Here is a 17,785-nt window from a genome sequence, read left to right on the forward strand (position 1 = left end):
TCCTTGACATAGGCGCTTAGGCCATTGATGAGGGGGTTTGGAAGAGAAAGACTATTATGTTTGAGCATTGAGTTAAACACAGTTAACTGGGCAATATACAGGTGTTTAACAATTTATCTCCTTTTTTTATATGACGATATCCTGTGTTTATCTCTTTTATCAACTGAGGCCAACAACATAAATCTCTCTTAAGGAAAACTTAAGCCATATCATATATTTGCTAAGCCAAGGAATATTGCTTTTGGAATGTAGACTTAAATGAATGAAACAAGCATTTAAAGCACTTTAAAACAGTTGTGTTTTATAATGTATGATGGTTCAGAGTCTGTTTTGAATAAAGTGCCATTATTAAACACTACTAAAATTAAATATTTATTCTATGCAATGCATAACAAACCTTTGTCAGTGGTTCTCAAACTTTTTAGCACCAGGGCTCACTTTTAAAATGACACTCACTTTAAAAGAAGGTGATTTAGAACAGGGGTTCCCAATCTTTTTAGCACTGGGCCTCGCTTTTCAAAATGGAACTCTGTTGGGACCCACCTAGCTTTATGAGACCAAAAAAGTTTCATTTTACTAACCATTCAAGCTTTCATTTTTATCCTTTCAACTATGGTGGGGGGCATTTTCTGGAGCATTTGTTGACCTCCACATTCATCTGATCAGGTCATTTATGGAGACCTAACATTCCCCTTCACCTGGCCTTTGTTAAGAGCTGAGGCACAGTCACCTACTCATGAGTAAACACTCATGTATTGCTCAGTTTCACATTCAATAGCGCTCAATGCCTTTTCCTTGTAAATTTTGCAACCCATCAAAAATTGGGTTGCAACTCACTGGTGGGTCCCAACCCACAGTTTGGGAACCACTGCTTTATGTGGATCAAATTCCATAGCATTATATATGATATGATAAAAACAAATGAGCAGTGTAAGTTGAATTTGGTTAGTCCAAACTATTGTGTCCTTTTTTTCCTCCATACAAACATGGAAAGTCATTAATATAGAAAAGACATACAGACATCCTCCTGTATCCGCAGATCCCATATCCACAGTTTTATTTATCCACTGTTCTCTGCCCCATGCACTCATTATTTCCTTTGCAGCGCTCTTTGTTTGCAGACCTTTCTGTTACAAAACACTAGAGGAGGAACGCAGGAAGCAGTCAACTCAGGACGCTAGAGGAAGGAGAAAGCCAGAATAATAACAGGAAGCTGTCCGCTCCTCTTCTAGCATTCTGACTGCTTGCTTTCCACGTTCCTCCTCCAGCATTCTGTAACAAGAAGGGCTGCAAACAAAGAGGGCTGCAGAGGAAGAGACATAAGAAACAACACTCAGTGCCGCAGGAAGTGTAGGGTTTGCTTTTATCCACAGTTTCGTTATCCACAAAAGGGACCAGGAACATATTCCCTGCGAATCTGGGGGGACGTCTCCATTTCATGCAGTATAGCACATGACATTGTTACTAAATTGCAAAGGTGTAGTAAGAAGAGTAAGTCTTGTAAATACATTGTTGGCAACCTTCAGTCTCGAAAGACTATGGTATCGCGCTCTGAAAGGTGGTTCTGGAACAGCGTCTAGTGTGGCTGAAAAGGCCGAAAAGGCCTTTTGTAAATACATATGTATTTAATATGTATTTACATATGGGAAAATGATTCCAAGAAGCACATGAAGGCAGTAAGACTGCAAAGCAATCTGCAAATGGTGTAGCTATGTCACAGTGGTGACCTACTCTTTGGCAAGTTTTTTGAGTAAACACACTTGTGAAGCAATTTAACAAAACAAAGTAGGAGTTGAGCAGCTCCACTTTCTCTCTGTCACCAGACAACAATTTACCATCCTTATTAAGCAGCAAGCCATGCTCTTCCTTTGAACATCCTTTTAAAAAAAACAACATTTTTGTTGCTCTTCGAGTCCCTCGTTGTCTTCAGCTCATATACCAAGATTTAACATTCCTGACACTCTCCCTACAGGTCTGGGCTACTCATCTGTACTTGGTGATCTCTACTATCTCCTGTTTCCTATACATGTCTTTTTTCAATCTTCAGCTAAGGTTTTCGAACAGCCATACTGGCTTTTTGAGATGCTTTCCTTTTTTCAGAATTGTTTTTGATTGTACCTATATTAACTAGGAATTCCCATCGAGTTCCTTTTCTCACTAGATCCCAAAGCAAAAGGGTTGGATTTTCCTATTCATCTAACCATAGAATCCTACCCTACATTTCTCTGAGATTCAAATCAGCCTTCCTGACAATTCAGGTTCAGGTTTCATATACTCTTGGCTTCTTCTATTAATAAGAACTCCTATTCCAAAATTGAGAGCTTTGTTTCTCTTCTTTTGAATACACGCTCATCTACCCACAAACCTACTTATCATTGCATTTTTCCACATGACATCTCATTGTTCCAGATTTTCATAGTTTAAAATAACTTGGTTACCTAGAGTGTTCAAACGTTCAGCTGTCAGGGATTTTCTCCAGTTACTGTGTCGCATAGTAATCAGTTAAAAGCATAAAGGATTGGATTCTTTAAAATAATATTTGAGTTACCATTTGAACCACCTTTCAGAGCGCGATACCATAGTCTTTCGAGACTGAAGGTTGCCAATACAATATATACCATTTAACTTTTTTTTTTTAATCATACACTGGATATCAGTGTTGTCTAGAATAAATAAGTAATCTATTTTTATAACTTGTGATCTGACTGCCTTCATGATGATGAGGACAACCATATGGCCTTTATCTCCATGGTATCCATTTGCATGGTAGAATTTACTGAACTTCTGCTCTTTTGATGGTTGCATTGAAGTTCCATTTGCCTTCCCATCATTACATTCAGTTTGTTTTGTGATCAGTTATTCTATTGAAAAGTGAATATGGTTATGGCCAAAAGCAAGGTACTGAAAATGTGAGTGCCTTAAACATATCAGTGTTTTCTTCTGCTGCAACAAAATGTAGAGCTAAACTGTCAAAAAAAAAGCTGAGTTTAATGCTAATGAAATAAAAGTACAGATGGGCCCTGTATTCACAGATCTGGTATCCGCAGTTTCAATTATCTGCAGATCTGGGGTTAACTTCAACTTCCTGTTTAGCTTTAGGTCTATTTTCATCAGTTATTCAGACTGCCCAGTTACTCATGCTATAAGCTTGAATGCTTATAGCACTCTATTTAAAGCAAGAAATACCGGTAAGACTTTAAAGAATATTAATGAGTGTGTGGGGGGGTGCTATGAAACAGGCATCCACATATCTGTGGTTTCTGTATCAACAGGGGATTCCTGGAACAGATCCCCTGTGGATATGGGGCATGCTAGTTGTCGAGGCGGGAGTAGCTCCTTATCTGGTTGTCCAGCAGAATGCAGCTTCAAGGACATAGCCCACAACGTAGAGAGTATGCGGACACGAGGAAATCCATCACTGCTTCAGTCTGTATTTACAAATTTACAGTAACAGCAGCAGCATAGCAAAGAGTAGACAGCAAATTCACAACACGCACAACCACCAACAACCCACACATGAGGGCTCTCACAGTCTCTTATAAAGCTCTGTGCATGAATCAGGATGGGCGGTGTCTCCTCCTGCCACACCCTGTCTCATGATGCATGACTCATCAGCTAGCTCACTTTACACCTGAGTCCTGGTGACTCAGCATACATTAGGCCCTACCTTATTCAGGCCTGCAAATTTAACCTGGGTTATGTTCTAACCCTGCCACTAGTATGGCTGAAATCATACTGAGTAGGAGGAACTATGTTCCACCAAACTCAGTGGGACTTATTTCACAGTCAGCATGCCTAGGACTGCACTGGCTTCCATTCACCCTTTCATGCAGTTTGACTACGGTAATTGGTTATGTCAGGGCTTTTCAAACTAGGGCGTTGCGATGCCCCAGCCTGTGGGCCCTGGCGGCTTTCACCTTAAGAGGCGGGGGCAACCTGGAGGCAGGGAGGAGGCAGCGGCGCAATCCCCAGGATCTGTTTGAAAGTGAAAACAGTTTTGAAAGTGGAGCGATTGCGCCCCTCCTCCGCTAAAGCTGAAGTGGAGCGTGATCGCTCCACTTTCACTTCTGAAGCTACTGGGAGCCCTGCAGAAGGTCACGCAGGGCTCCCTGCACCCCTAGGAGGCTACAGGAGGCTCAGGTACATGCAGCCAAGCCCCTGCAGCCCCCCTGAGCTTCCCCCTGCCCCCACTGCCCCCCGTCCCTGCAAGAACTTAGAGCGGCTCAAACTCTCCAAGAGAATTTGAAAACAGCTGGGTTATGTGTTATACTTGGTTTGTATTATTCTTGGTTTATCATATTGCAATTGGGTTATTTTGTATTATATGAGCTGTACTTTTTTTTCTGCCACAACCTTTAGCTGATAAACCTGGGAAATAAATCTTGAATCTTACAAATGAACTGAGGAATAAAAATAATCATTTCCCAATTGCTGCACTGTGAATCTTTAAGTCTCCGAGGTTCATGGGCAGTGGTTCATGGGCTGGGCTCACAACAGCTCAGTGGTCTTAATGAAACCTACTTATCAGCAATCATATATACAACTAGGACATAAATCATGTTCTGAACTTAATCAAAACAAGTTTGGGAGAGTGATGTTCAACTATATCTGAACAACAAAGACCTAATAGTCTCAGACAATCTTATAAACTACAATTTGTTGAATTGTAAATGAGCAGACAAGTTTTCACTTGCCCTCCTCAACTAAGCCTAACAAAAAAGTTTTATGTCATAATTAATAGCCACATCAGTCTCAGTGTAGCTGTAGTATCCTTTCATAAACCACAAATATAGATCCTTATTCAGTCAAGGCACTGATTATAGTTCAAAGTAAATATGGGCCTACATTCTAACACATTTTATCATCTGAAGATAATTGGAATATTACAGTTGATTACTGACTTTTCTCTGAAAGAACCACTCTTCAAATGTCTGCAAAATTAAAGTGGCAATTTATTTGCAATAACATTTTAATTTATTGTTGAATTGCACATCATGTGCTGAATACCATCATTGCAATAACAAAACAATTTCCAGATCTCAAAACCAGCGCAGTGTTGGGTTCGCTGTGGGCTTTTGGTCACCTCCTTAGTGGCAGATATATCTCTGCTGATGTCATTGGAATTTGGTTTGAAAGCAGCAGGTGCTTAACCCTTGCTGAAACTAAGCAGGGCTGGTTCTGGTCAGTGCCTGGATGGGAGAGCCATTGGGAGACTTCAGGATGTTGCTGTGTTCAGGAATGTAGATAGTGTTGTGACAGTTGCTAGCAGAGTGCTAGCTCCAAGGGCACCAAAGAAGTCCCAGGAAGAAGGACACAGACAAGACAGATGTCTACCACCAAGCTGTATTTACAAACTATGTACAGATAAGCAGTCTCTCCAGCAGCAAAACAGCGTACATATTTACAGCAACAGATCACCAACGCTCCGACACAGACTCCCACTCGACCCATGAAGGTAGGCTGTGCATTCCTCCCTTATATACTACAGTGCACCAATCACATTTAGGATGACCTCATCCCATTACCTCATCCTCTCATGACTGATTGCATCAGCTCCCATGGTGCACTAGTTACACTCTTGCATTCACTTATATTGCAGGTGCATAGTCATCATGACTCAGCACTTTTACAAATTTCATTGGGTTCACGAGTCACATGGGATACAGAGAGTTACATGCACTTACATGGGCTTACATACACAGGCCCAGACATCAAGGCCTTGCCCTATTCAGACAATATTAGGGATACTAACCAAATTATCCTGGTGCTGTGAATTCTGTCATGGAGCAAAGGCGGGGTGTAAATTATGCTATAGCATAGTGTGGGAAAAATTAGATCCAGTGCATTTTGCTGTGCAACTCTAAGGATACAGAAGACCAATGACACCTTCCCTCCTGGGGCAAATAGCATCCATTGGGATCCCCAATTCAGACTGGGAGCATGGCAGGGCCCTTCCACATGCCATAGTTGTGATCTAGATCAGGGCACTCCATGACTGCTGTTTACCGAACCCCCCCCCCCCCCAAACCAAACGGTGTCAAATGGCATGTTTAAAGTCATATCTCATTTGGCTTCAATGTCTGGACCTGGCAGTCACACATACAAATAAGTACACCTTCAGAACTTGCAGGAATATAGAAAACCAGTGCATACTTGACATCTGAATTGAATGCAGCTACCCAGAAATGTCAAGAGGTTATGTCCTCCTCTCTTATTAAGTAAAAGTGTGATGAGATAAACATGGTCCTTCAGACTCCTTTTTAGTAATTGAATCATTGACCTAAAGAGTTATTGACCCTGCAGTGGCTGGTGCCAGTCAGGTTGAATGAATTAAAAATGTTCTATTTCTTCTCTGCCTCTTTTGCGTCATTGTTTTCCTCCCTGTTCTGTTTTCTTGATTGCTGCTTGTTTCTTTTTGACCCAGCACTGCCCTGCAGAAGAAGCTGCAGAAGAAGCTTCTTTCTTTCCCCCCCTCTAAATTCATTCAGGATTGTGAAATGTGTGAGCTGATTCACCCAGTTTGAGAGATTAGAGATCATAATAAGGGGAAATGTGATGGAAGACTCCACCTAATGTAGATCATGCTCCAATTCAACTAAAAGCTGGTAAAGGACATGTATAGAAAACAGTATTCCTACAAAGCTGGCTGGCTGGTAACTAGATAATGTTTTATCAACCAGGCCATAAAATTAGGTTAAATTAGATGTCCTTGCTAATAAGTCAGATCAGTCACTGACTTCTGACTCCAATATCCTTTGCCCCATAGCATACAGCCAAGCCAACGGAAGCATTTACTTTCCTCCACGTAAGCCTTCCGGCCACTTGTGGCTCTCCTTAGATCCACATCAGCTATAAATGGAGCTGGCTTAAATCCAAGGAGACTCGGGGAATTTCAGGGCAGAATTCCAGGGACTGGATCTGGCATGTGTGACTGCCACAGGATCCACCCCTTTTCTCCCCTGCCATGTCCCCTCTTTCCTCCCCCAATGCCTTGATCCTCCTCCCCCCACCAACTTACCAGCACATATGCAGAGCCAGTGTCTATTTTGGCAAGTGGCTCTGTAGTGTGCGACATTTCTGTGGTCGCTGGGCCTTTTGCATCAGCTGATCACAAGATGCAGAAGGCCCATGCAACTGGGCTGTGAGTTGCTGTCCAGCTTAGACTCTTCCTTAATGATCCCAGAGTGAACCAAAGGGAGAAATCTCCTGATCCAGCCAGCCAAGCTCTGCCCGCTTAGAACCCAATCCTGAGCTCCTAGCACTGGCCTTACATCAACGCTGAGTGTAACAAATGTGTCACAAGGCACATCCATGACACAGCGCTGCATCAGTGCTGGCACCAGCTCAGTGCCAGTCCACGCTGAACCCAGCAGCAGCCAGAAGCCTGCCACGCAACGCCTGGAGCAAGGGAAGAGCTCCGGGTGGCAGAGAGGTTTGTCAGGGTGGGAGGAAGCATGCCTGGGCAGGGAGAAGTCTTGATGGGGAGGAAGTGGGGCGGGAGGGGGCAGGACCAGTGGAGCTCTGCTCCGTCGTATCCAGATCCCCGTGTTGGGCCTTCTGGCCCAACACTGGGCCTCTCAACTCTGCACTGGCAATATAGCCCCATTGTGGGCCCTGGACTCTTACCCAAGGGAAGGGGACAAATGTCCTCTTCCCCTGAGGAGACGCCAGCGGTTGCCAGGCGCATATAGGATGCAGTGGCAGCCATTTTGGCACTGCACAGCTCAGGATTGGGCTGTTAGACTAGCTGATGGACAGGGTCAGTGAGTGGTGGCATGGCGGAAGCCACCACTTCCTCACATCCTATCCTGAGCTAGGCATACAGGTGCCCCTGCTTAAAGGGCAGAGTCTAGCTTTTTCAGCCTATTTGGTTATTCAAAGGCTGTATCATCAGCTTTATTATTGACTTTATAACAATAGATAAGTAGTTGGAACAAATTCTGTTCTCAGTTCCTATGCAGCTAAAGCAAACCCTGCAATTCAATTTCATGCATAACTCCGTTATACACAAGGTAAGCAAATTATTTTAGCTAAGAGTCCAACTAACCTGTTTAGTTTAAAAAAAATTGTAAATAGCAGTTACCAAGGGCCCTGATCTGGTTTGGGACTGGGAATGGGAGATTTAAACCTTTTGTCCTTGTCATGGGCCTAGTCCAGATCAAGGCCCTAGTTTGCACAGTGGCCCTAGTTAGGAAGCTGCCATTGGTGACACAAGCTTTCTTGAAATGCACAGAACATGACTTGTCAACAGCACACTGCAGAGTGCTGCCAGGATGTCTTACTACTAATGTTGGGATGGGGTTGGGCAGTAGAATGATAGCAGGCAAATGAGGATGAGGCTGCTGTGTTTTTAAAAAATGTGTTACCAGTTAGGGATAGAGAAAAATTTTAGAAAAGCTGGAAGCCATGCCCTAGAGCTGCAGAACCATGACTGTGAGATCCGTGAATACAGCGACCCAAACACGGTGTTTTGCACTCGAAAGTCTTGATAATGAACATTGTCTAACTCTGAGTATTGCAATATATACCCACAACTATTATTTAAGTTTGTAAGCAGACACTTCATAAACAGAGTGGGGCTGACCATGTGAAGCAGACTCCTCTAGATCACCCTGGCCCAACAAATTATTATTCTTGGAATGGTTTGGTTTTTAGAAAATACTACCTGCCCACATGTTCACAGGCATTTTCTAACACACTTTTCAAACCTAGCCTTAACACAAATCCCACCCTGGAGCTTCTCTGTTGACTTAGGTCTTAGATAATTTCCATGTTTTCTATGCACAAGAAGATGTTGCAATGTCTGTACATAGATTATCTCTCATACTCCACTGTCTAACACTCCCCTGTTTTCCTGATTTGTTTACAAGCTCAGGAGGTTGGCAGAAGCACCCTCTGATGTGCTCATAGAGTCGAGAAGTGGGTGTGGTAGGGGAGAGGTACCTTCCTTCAAAAGGGGTGGATGTCACTGAGTTGAGCCACTTAGGGCGCAATCCTAACCAACTTTCCCGCACTGGCCTAGCCACAATGCAGCCCAAGATAAGGTAACAAACATGTCCTTACCCTGAAGAAGCTCCCATGACTGCCTCCTCACTGTAGGATGCAGTGCACGCCACACTGGTAGAGCTATTTCAGTGCTGGAAAGTTGGTTAGGATTGCGCCCTTAGACTTGTATCCTTCTTCCCTTCATGGAAGTAGCCTCATTTGTACAAAGACGGAAGAGTGATTTTAAGTAGACTCCCCTCTGCAGTACTCTGTGCTCCCCAAATATCTGCAGGAGGCTGCAGAAGGAAGAGAAGATAAGTGAAAATTGCCCCTCTCCCCTAGTGTAAATAGAACTGCTTCTGTGAACAGAAGAAAATGCAGAATACAATCCAGTATGCATTACTACTAGGCCAGTACAAAGAATATGAGTATGAACATAATGTTATCTCTCTAACGTAATGGGACATGACAGCTTAGTGGAGGTGTGTGGGGGGGCATCCATTCCTGCTCCGTGTAGTCCCTCTCTGCCAGTGACCCAAACAGAATATGTTTAATGGAATCAACCTAGTTCTGATGGCATTGGCTCTGCTTTTTTAAAGGATACTTTCTCTTTTCTTTTTAAAAAAATTCTATGCACTTTACATGTATTCTAAACAGCAAAACTACCATGAGGCAGTGTGAAGATCGACTAAGCCGCTGCTGCTGTTTCCTTCTTACTCTTCCTGGTTCTCCAGGAAGTGTATGGAGGGGAGGGGCAGTGATGGTCTACAGCAGCCCAGGCCAATTACGGCCTCTGGGCCACATTCAGCTCAACAACACGTTTTGTCTGTCCTCCTGGTCCCCATGACATTATAACTGCATCCCCCTCCTCTTCTCCTTTGATTCAGTCTGCCACCACACAATCTTTCTCCTCTTGCGGGATGAAACAATTACTGGGCTGGATCACTTTTGCTGAAAGGCAGGCGGAAAAAGAGGGGAAAAAACAGCCCTACAGCTTTAAATATTGCCAGCACTTTTCTCCTACTGTGAACATTCTTCGAGTTGTGTACAAAATGCATGTGTTTCTATCATTGATCTGACCCCCCTTGTAAAAGCAAGATTGTGTGATGTGCCCTGGCAGCTGGAAGTTTGGGTGCCTGTGCTTAGTACTGTGGGTTCAATAACCAACCTTGCCAGCAGGTGGGTCCTCTGAAGGGTGTGGGGCCTTAGCCACTGACCAACGCCTGACATCCCTTCTGCCCTCCAAATGCTTTTATTTTTTCCAAGTGGCACGCATTACTGAATAGTAGATCTAATTGTCTAATATAATTTTATACAAAAATCCAGCTGCATAATGGTAAACAAGAAAAAAGAGTCTGACACCTTCAGTATTATTCAGCAGAAGGCTTAGGGAGTTAAAACATCCTATTAAGCTTCTGAAAGCTCTTAGATCACTCGGGACATCAGAGAGCAGGAGGTGGTACAATGTTCTTCTGTCCTCTCATACACTTTTATCAGAAGCCTCTGCTGCTAGCCATGTTTGGAGACAGGATTGAGAACTGGATGGGGCTTTGATGGATTATACTAGCAGTCTTTGTGTTGAAGTGTTAGAGATGCCAAGACAATTAGGAGCTGGTGGAAGATCTCACAGAGGAGAGGATGGTATCTGCCCTTGATATGTAACACCAAATGCAGCTCCATTCTCTCAAGCTCACGTCACACCATTCCAGTGTCTGCTGGCTGGTAAAGCATTTCGCCTGCCCCCAGCAGTCTGCTGCTAACAGTCAGCTCTCAACTGAGAGCCCAGTCCTAGCTTCTCCCTACCCCCCTGCTGGTGCAGCCATGCCAAAAATGGGTGTGATGTATCCAGCAGAGGGTGGGTGGATCGGGAAGCTTCACAGGTGAAAGGGGATTTACACCTCTGAAAGTTTCCCATGCCACAATAGGGTTCCTTGAACCGTGTTAGTGATTTTGCTAGTGCAAGTCAAAGGGGGTGGGGAGGCCGCTGGAAAAGAGGGTAGGATCCGGTGCACGCCATCACCAATGGATCCACCCCCTCTTGCAGCTTCCCCACTCCCTTAAACCCCCTTCCCACCCCATCCTGCCCTCCCCCACCCCTTCCTCTGACTTAACTGCTCTGGGGGGCAGTGGGAGAGTGGACAACACAGGCAGGAAGATGCCAGCCTTCCCGGTGGCGTCCCTGCAGCATGCTGCTGAGTGTGTTCCCAGAAAAGCACTTTATAGTGCTTTTGCAACACTTAGAGCTGACAGATGGCTTGTTCTGCCAGCTCTAAGTGTTCCAATAGCACTATAAAGTGCTTTTCTGGGAACATAAGATGGACACAGCTAGCCATATGTGGTGGTATCAATATTGGGGTCCCCTTGGAACTCCAATCCACTACATGATAGGGGAGCCTATGTGTGCCTCCCATTTACCAACCAGCTCTCTGGCAGGTACATGCACATGAAGGAGAGAAGGGCGTTCTGTTTATTTGGTACTTAGGCTTCTGTTTAAGATTGATCCCAAATGCCAATTTTCTCCAATAAGAATATTTGGCTCATCTGTACATTTAGTGGGGAGACCTACACTTACAGTAGCTAAAATGTGCTTAACAAAGCATCCGATAACCGAATGGCAACACAGTGACGGTTGTGACTGATCTTTCCATTGCAGAGTGACAGGGACCTGCTGTAACAGCTGTGAGCAGAAGATCCACTTTGCTTCTGGGGAAAGAAGCATTCAAAGCTCGCCCACATGAGCTCATACAGGAATTGCTTGGCATGAACGCAAAGCAGCAGGTGCTTGGACAAGAAGCCGATGACAATTGCTACGCACTTTGCTATCATCAGTCGTTAGTAGTTTTCAGTGCCAGCCTGAGACTACCAAGTGCTTGAAGCAGCATGTCTCTTTGCCACTGTGTTCTCTCTTCACCACCACCACCCACACATCTCTCTCCAGCTGCCACGCACACCTTCTCCTTCTCTTTCAATGTCCTTCTTTTACTCCCCTCTTTCCAATATATAAAGCCTGGGAAGTGGACAGAAAATGAAGGGGATGGAGCGGAGGTGGTGGCATCCAATGTGCCATCAGAGAGGGGATGGGGATGTCATGGGGGCCAGTGCTATGAAACAAAGTGATAGAGGGCCATCACATATTTAAATTCACCATAATGCATTGAGGTAATTGAAGTGAATTGAAAGGGGATTAAAGCTCTAGTGAAAATGCAACCCTGAATAAATTTGTTTTGTACTGGCTCCCTAGAAGCCCAGGTCCAAGGAATTTTGTCCCCCTGTCCCCCCCATTCCTCAGGCCTGCCTATAAGTTTGTTGGAAGAGTTTTTGGGCACAATTCTAACCCTTTATGTCAGTACTTTCCAGCTCTGGCATAGCTGTGCCAATGGGACGTGTGCTGCATCCTGCAGTTGGGCGGCACTCATGGAGGCCTCCTGAAAGTAAGGGAATGTTTGTTCCCTTTCCTCAGAGCTGCACTGTCCTTATGTCAGTGCTGGAAAGCACTGACATAAGGGGTTAGGATTGAGTGTTTGTTAAGTTATGTTATTTTTCTGTGCATACCAGAAAGACAGTAAGATTCCATAAAGGGATGGGGTTAGGGAGTTCAATTAGAGCAGTTAGAGCAGGACACTTCAGTGATAGCACTTAACTCCACTGGAGTAGGAGCTCACCTTCTGTGACTGCAAGCTGTGACCTGACTTATGAGATTGATCCTTAGTAATATATGCTCTTCTGTTATCCTAATACTTACCTCAGTATATTGTATTGACATTTTATTGTTCTTCTCTAAATTCTTCCACTGAACCTACCTGGCTTGTTTTCTGGGTATTGTTGGGTTGCCACCGGGCAGAGTCATCAATCTCTTTGATGCTGACTGTGGGGAGGTCATCTCAACCCAGGTTGGGAATGATTTTTCCATCAGTTCTTGGTACCCCAGATGGGACTTGCCTGAATTCTGACAGCATTCAGACATTCAGGTCACATAGTTTCACCTTGTGGTTACATGAAACAGAAAGTGTTTTGGTGGCATAATATTTTCAGCCTGTTATTATTTATTGCTTTGTACTGTTCTTTAGGCTTAGGGTCAAGGCTGGTAGGGCTGGTGGGAGTACAGAAGTGAGTGAAATAAGAGTGCCTGGAGACTCGTTAGTTGGTGTATTGTTCCTGTAGGCCTGAGGTATTCAATCTGTGCGTCCCGCCTCCCTAGGGAGGCGTGGCAAGCCAATAGGGGCGTCGTGTGGCATCTGGGGAGAGAGGTGGCTGCAGCTGATTCTGCAGAGCTCTGCTCTGCTCAGCTGCACCTGCTGCCTGCTGACTTGCTGCTTTTCTTCAACTGTGCAAGAGGTGGGTGGGGTAGCGTGAGGCTGGGAGGGCGTGTGAAACATGGTGGGGGGAGGTGGGAGAGAAGGCTGGCTGGGCATCGGCAGAGGTGCTGCATTTCATCATGGAGCTCTCTCCATGTGCAACCTCGCCCCAGGGACTACATTTCCCAGTGTGCCCCTCGCCCTGGGCATCCTGGGATTGGTCAAGGCTGGAGGAGAGGAGAGAAGAGTGCGGAGGTGCTGCATCTCATCAGCACAGGGTGCGCTCCTGACAGGCTTCAAACTGGGAGAGAAGAGTAAGCTCAGCTAAGGAGGGAGCCAACCTGCTCTTAGTGGGGGGTGTCCAAATGCCCCAGCCTGCATTCCTCCATCTTGCCTGGGGGGAACGGGGGTGGCATCTGCATGTTGGGTGAATGTGTGTGAGCAGCCCCCATCTACTTTGGGGTGAGTTGTAATCTTGCTCTGTGTGGTTGCAATCCTTTCCACACTTTCCTGGGAATATGCCCCATTGACTCAAATGGGACTTACTTCTGAGTAGACCTACATAGGCTTGGGGTCTGTGTCAGCTTAACCCAGGATCCTGACCTTTCTGCTTTTCCTCCCCTTCCAAAAAAGAGAAAAAGCCACTCTTGATGGCTTTGACTCCAAAAAATTGATTAAAAATAAAAATCCCCATTCCTTGTTAGCCATTCCCCTTTTTCCTCCTGCCTCCTTTTTTTTTTTTGGGGGGGGGGGTGGTACTCTGTTGGCTGCTATTGTAAGACAAAAGGCACAATCCTAGCTAGGTCTACTCAGAACTAAGTCCTATTGTGTTCAATGGGACTTACTCCCAGGAAAGTGAGCTTAGATTGCAGCCAAACAGACTCTAGGTCTTGGTTTGCATCAGTTTGCAATTAGCAGATACACACAAAACAAAGTCTTCCCCTCCCCCAGCAAATTCATCACTTCCCCCCTCCCTTTCCCAAACCCTCCAGGTGTGCTGCTAAAAAACGCAGGGCACAATCCTAACCAGGTCTACTCAGAAGTAAACCTTATTTTGTTCAATGGGAGTTACTCTCAAGTAAGTGTGGTTAGGATTGCAACCTCAGAGTGCTGGCAGCTATTTTTTTTGTTTCTAGTGTATAATTATAACACCTTCATCCCCATTTTGGGGGTAACTGAGGTGAGGTGTTGCAATGGGGAGCTGTGGCCAATGGCCACAAGGATCAGGGAAGGCGTGAGCCGGAAAAGTTCGAGAACCACTGCTATAGGCTATGAACCACCTCAACTAAGCGCAAAAGGAACAACTGCTGGGACAGGAAAGGACTATACAGTGCCTTGTTGAGGAAGCTGTAAATAAGCAGTGGGTTGATACTGACTGTGGGGAGCTCTCCTCCACACGGGTTGAGTGTTTTTTCCATCAAGCTGATAAGGATTCAATCAGGCCAATCCCTGTCCTTCTTCCTTCCCTCCACTTAATTGCCCGCTCAACTGATAGCATTCCAGGTCTCAACTGCCTTCAGCTTTCTGGAAGCTCACAGGTCCTTGTTAGACTTTTTTTTTTTTTTAATTAATTTTAAAAATTATTATTATTTATTTTTTTAATTGAATTTTTAAAATCTCCCCTTTCTTGCTTCAGGGTACCTAGGGAGTAGGCAGCAAGTGACCACAATGGGGCTTGTTTTGCTTCCCAACTGATAGGCAAAAGATCACTCAAGTTCATGGGCTGAAAAAAGGGGAGGGGGATACTCATCAGGCAGTATATAAGGTTATAAGTCAGGTGATGAGAAGTGCTATTTCAGCCTAATTGCTGATGATTGGGGGCATCACCTGCCAGTCTACCTGCTTGGACACCAGAAGAAGCCCTGCAGTTAATTGATTGGCTTCCTATGCTGAATATGGGGCGTTGTGCCAGTCTTCTCCTAGAATACCTTCTATGCCCCAAAGACTCAGGATCTGAAAAAACCGCCATCTGGGTAAGCCCTTGTACTGCTGGCAGGGATAACAATCAAGGTTTAATGGGTAAGGGCCATTACCTCAATACTATTGAGGTATTTCCTATTACCTTTAATGAGACATGGACAGATGAAATACATCAAGGCTGCATTGTACAGCCATACCATATTAAGTTACTGTCTAAAACCTCCAGAGGTTAGAACACTTACAGCCCAATCCCAGCCAGCTTCCCAGGACTGATGCAGCCCTGAGGCAAGGGAACAAATGTTTCCTTACCTTGGGAGGCCTCCATGCCCAACCACTGCAGGACTCATGCCCCATTGGCACGGCTGCTTTGGTGCTGGAAAGTAAGTTAGGATTGGGCTGCCTCAAGTGAGGCAGCTCTTAGCTCCTCACATACGTGCGTACATTGGGGAAGGCATGAATCCCAGACCTAGAATTTCAAGCCCTGTTCTGTCAAATATCAACCCTGAAATTCAGCAGCATCCCTGTAGAGGGCATGAAAGGGGAGGTGGGTATGCTAAACCTTATTTTAGACCCAAAAAAACCTTAACCGACCATAACAATTATAAGGCATTTGGATTCTGCAGTGCTTTTGTGCAAGGAATAATTTCCTGATTTACTTCCAGAGAATGAGAACAAGTTGGGACACGGCTCCTTAAATTACAACATCCACTAATGAATGTGCAGGCTTCTGAGCTTTATAGGCTTCTAAATTACATCACAGCCATTTTGTCAATTTGCCAAATGGGCAGAATAAGTAAACTAATTTTGGAAACATTCAGGTATATGCCTTCTTTCTACTCTTGTAATTTCCTTTTTCACAAAGGGCTTGTTATACAGTCAATTATCCCAGTCAGAGTCAGTAATCCTGAGACTATCCTGGGAGTCTGTGATTTGTGTACAGGTCCAAGAGATGGTTTAGAGAGATGAGATTTTGTAAGAAAGATGGGAATCGCTAATACTTGATGCTCTTGTCTTGACTTGCTGCTTCACCCCAGATATGTATAACATAGAGCATTTGTATATAACATTTCAGGGGTTGAAAGCATGTCAGATACAGTACAATGAGTATAAGATACAATCCTTTCAACACACCAGAATAAGTAGTAACACAGCCAAGGTTTGGAATTAGAAAGCTTGGAGTATGGATTTCCCCAGTTTCCCCAGGCCAGAAGATTGGAGGATAGCAAATGTCACGCCTATTTTTAAAAAGGGAAAGAGGGGGGACCCGGGAAACTATAGGCCGGTCAGCCTAACATCCATACCGGGTAAGATGGTGGAATGCCTCATCAAAGATAGGATCTCAAAACACATAAACGAACAGGCCTTGCTGAGGGAGAGTCAGCATGGCTTCTGTAAGGGTAAGTCTTGCCTCACGAACCTTATAGAATTCTTTGAAAAGGTCAACAGGCATGTGGATGCGGGAGAACCCGTGGACATTATATATCTGGACTTTCAGAAGGCGTTTGACACGGTCCCTCACCAAAGGCTACTGAAAAAACTCCAGTCAGGGAATTAGAGGACAGGTCCTCTCGTGGATTGAGAACTGGTTGGAGGCCAGGAAGCAGAGAGTGGGTGTCAATGGGCAATTTTCACAATGGAGAGAGGTGAAAAGCGGTGTGCCCCAAGGATCTGTCCTGGGACCGGTGCTTTTCAACCTCTTCATAAATGACCTGGAGACAGGGTTGAGCAGTGAAGTGGCTAAGTTTGCAGACGACACCAAACTTTTCCGAGTAGTGAAGACCAGAAGAGATTGTGAGGAGCTCCAGAAGGATCTCTCCAGACTGGCAGAATGGGCAGCAAAATGGCAGATGTGCTTCAATGTCAGTAAGTGTAAAGTCATGCACATTGGGGCAAAAAATCAAAACTTTAGATCTAGGTTGATGGGTTCTGAGCTGTCTGTGACAGATCAGGAGAGAGATCTTGGGGTGGTGGTGGACAGGTCAATGAAAGTGTCGACCCAATGTGCGGCGGCAGTGAAGAAGGCCAATTCTATGCTTGGGATCATTAGGAAGGGTATTGAGAACAAAACGGCTAATATTATAATGCTGTTGTACAAATCTATGGTAAGGCCACACCTGGAGTATTGTGTCCAGTTCTGGTCGCCGCATCTCAAAAAAGACATAGTGGAAATGGAAAAGGTGCAAAAGAGAGCAACTAAGATGATTACGGGGCTGGGGCACCTTCCTTATGAGGAAAGGCTACGGCGTTTGGGCCTCTTCAGCCTAGAAAAGAGATGCCTGAGGGGGGACACGATTGAGACATACAAAATTATGCAGGGGATGGACAGAGTGGATAGGGAGATGCTCTTTACACTCTCACATAATACCAGAACCAGGGGACATCCACTAAAATTGAGTGTTGGGCGGGTTAGGACAGACAAAAGAAAATATTTCTTTACTCAGCGTGTGGTCGGTCTGTGGAACTCCTTGCCACAGGATGTGGTGATGGCGTCTAGCCTAGACGCCTTTAAAAGGGGATTGGACAAGTTTCTGGAGGAAAAATCCATTATGGGGTACAAGCCATGATGTGTATGCGCAACCTCCTGA

This window comes from Tiliqua scincoides, chromosome 1, assembly GCF_035046505.1.
Source record: "Tiliqua scincoides isolate rTilSci1 chromosome 1, rTilSci1.hap2, whole genome shotgun sequence".
Classification (NCBI taxonomy): Eukaryota; Metazoa; Chordata; class Lepidosauria; order Squamata; family Scincidae; genus Tiliqua; species Tiliqua scincoides.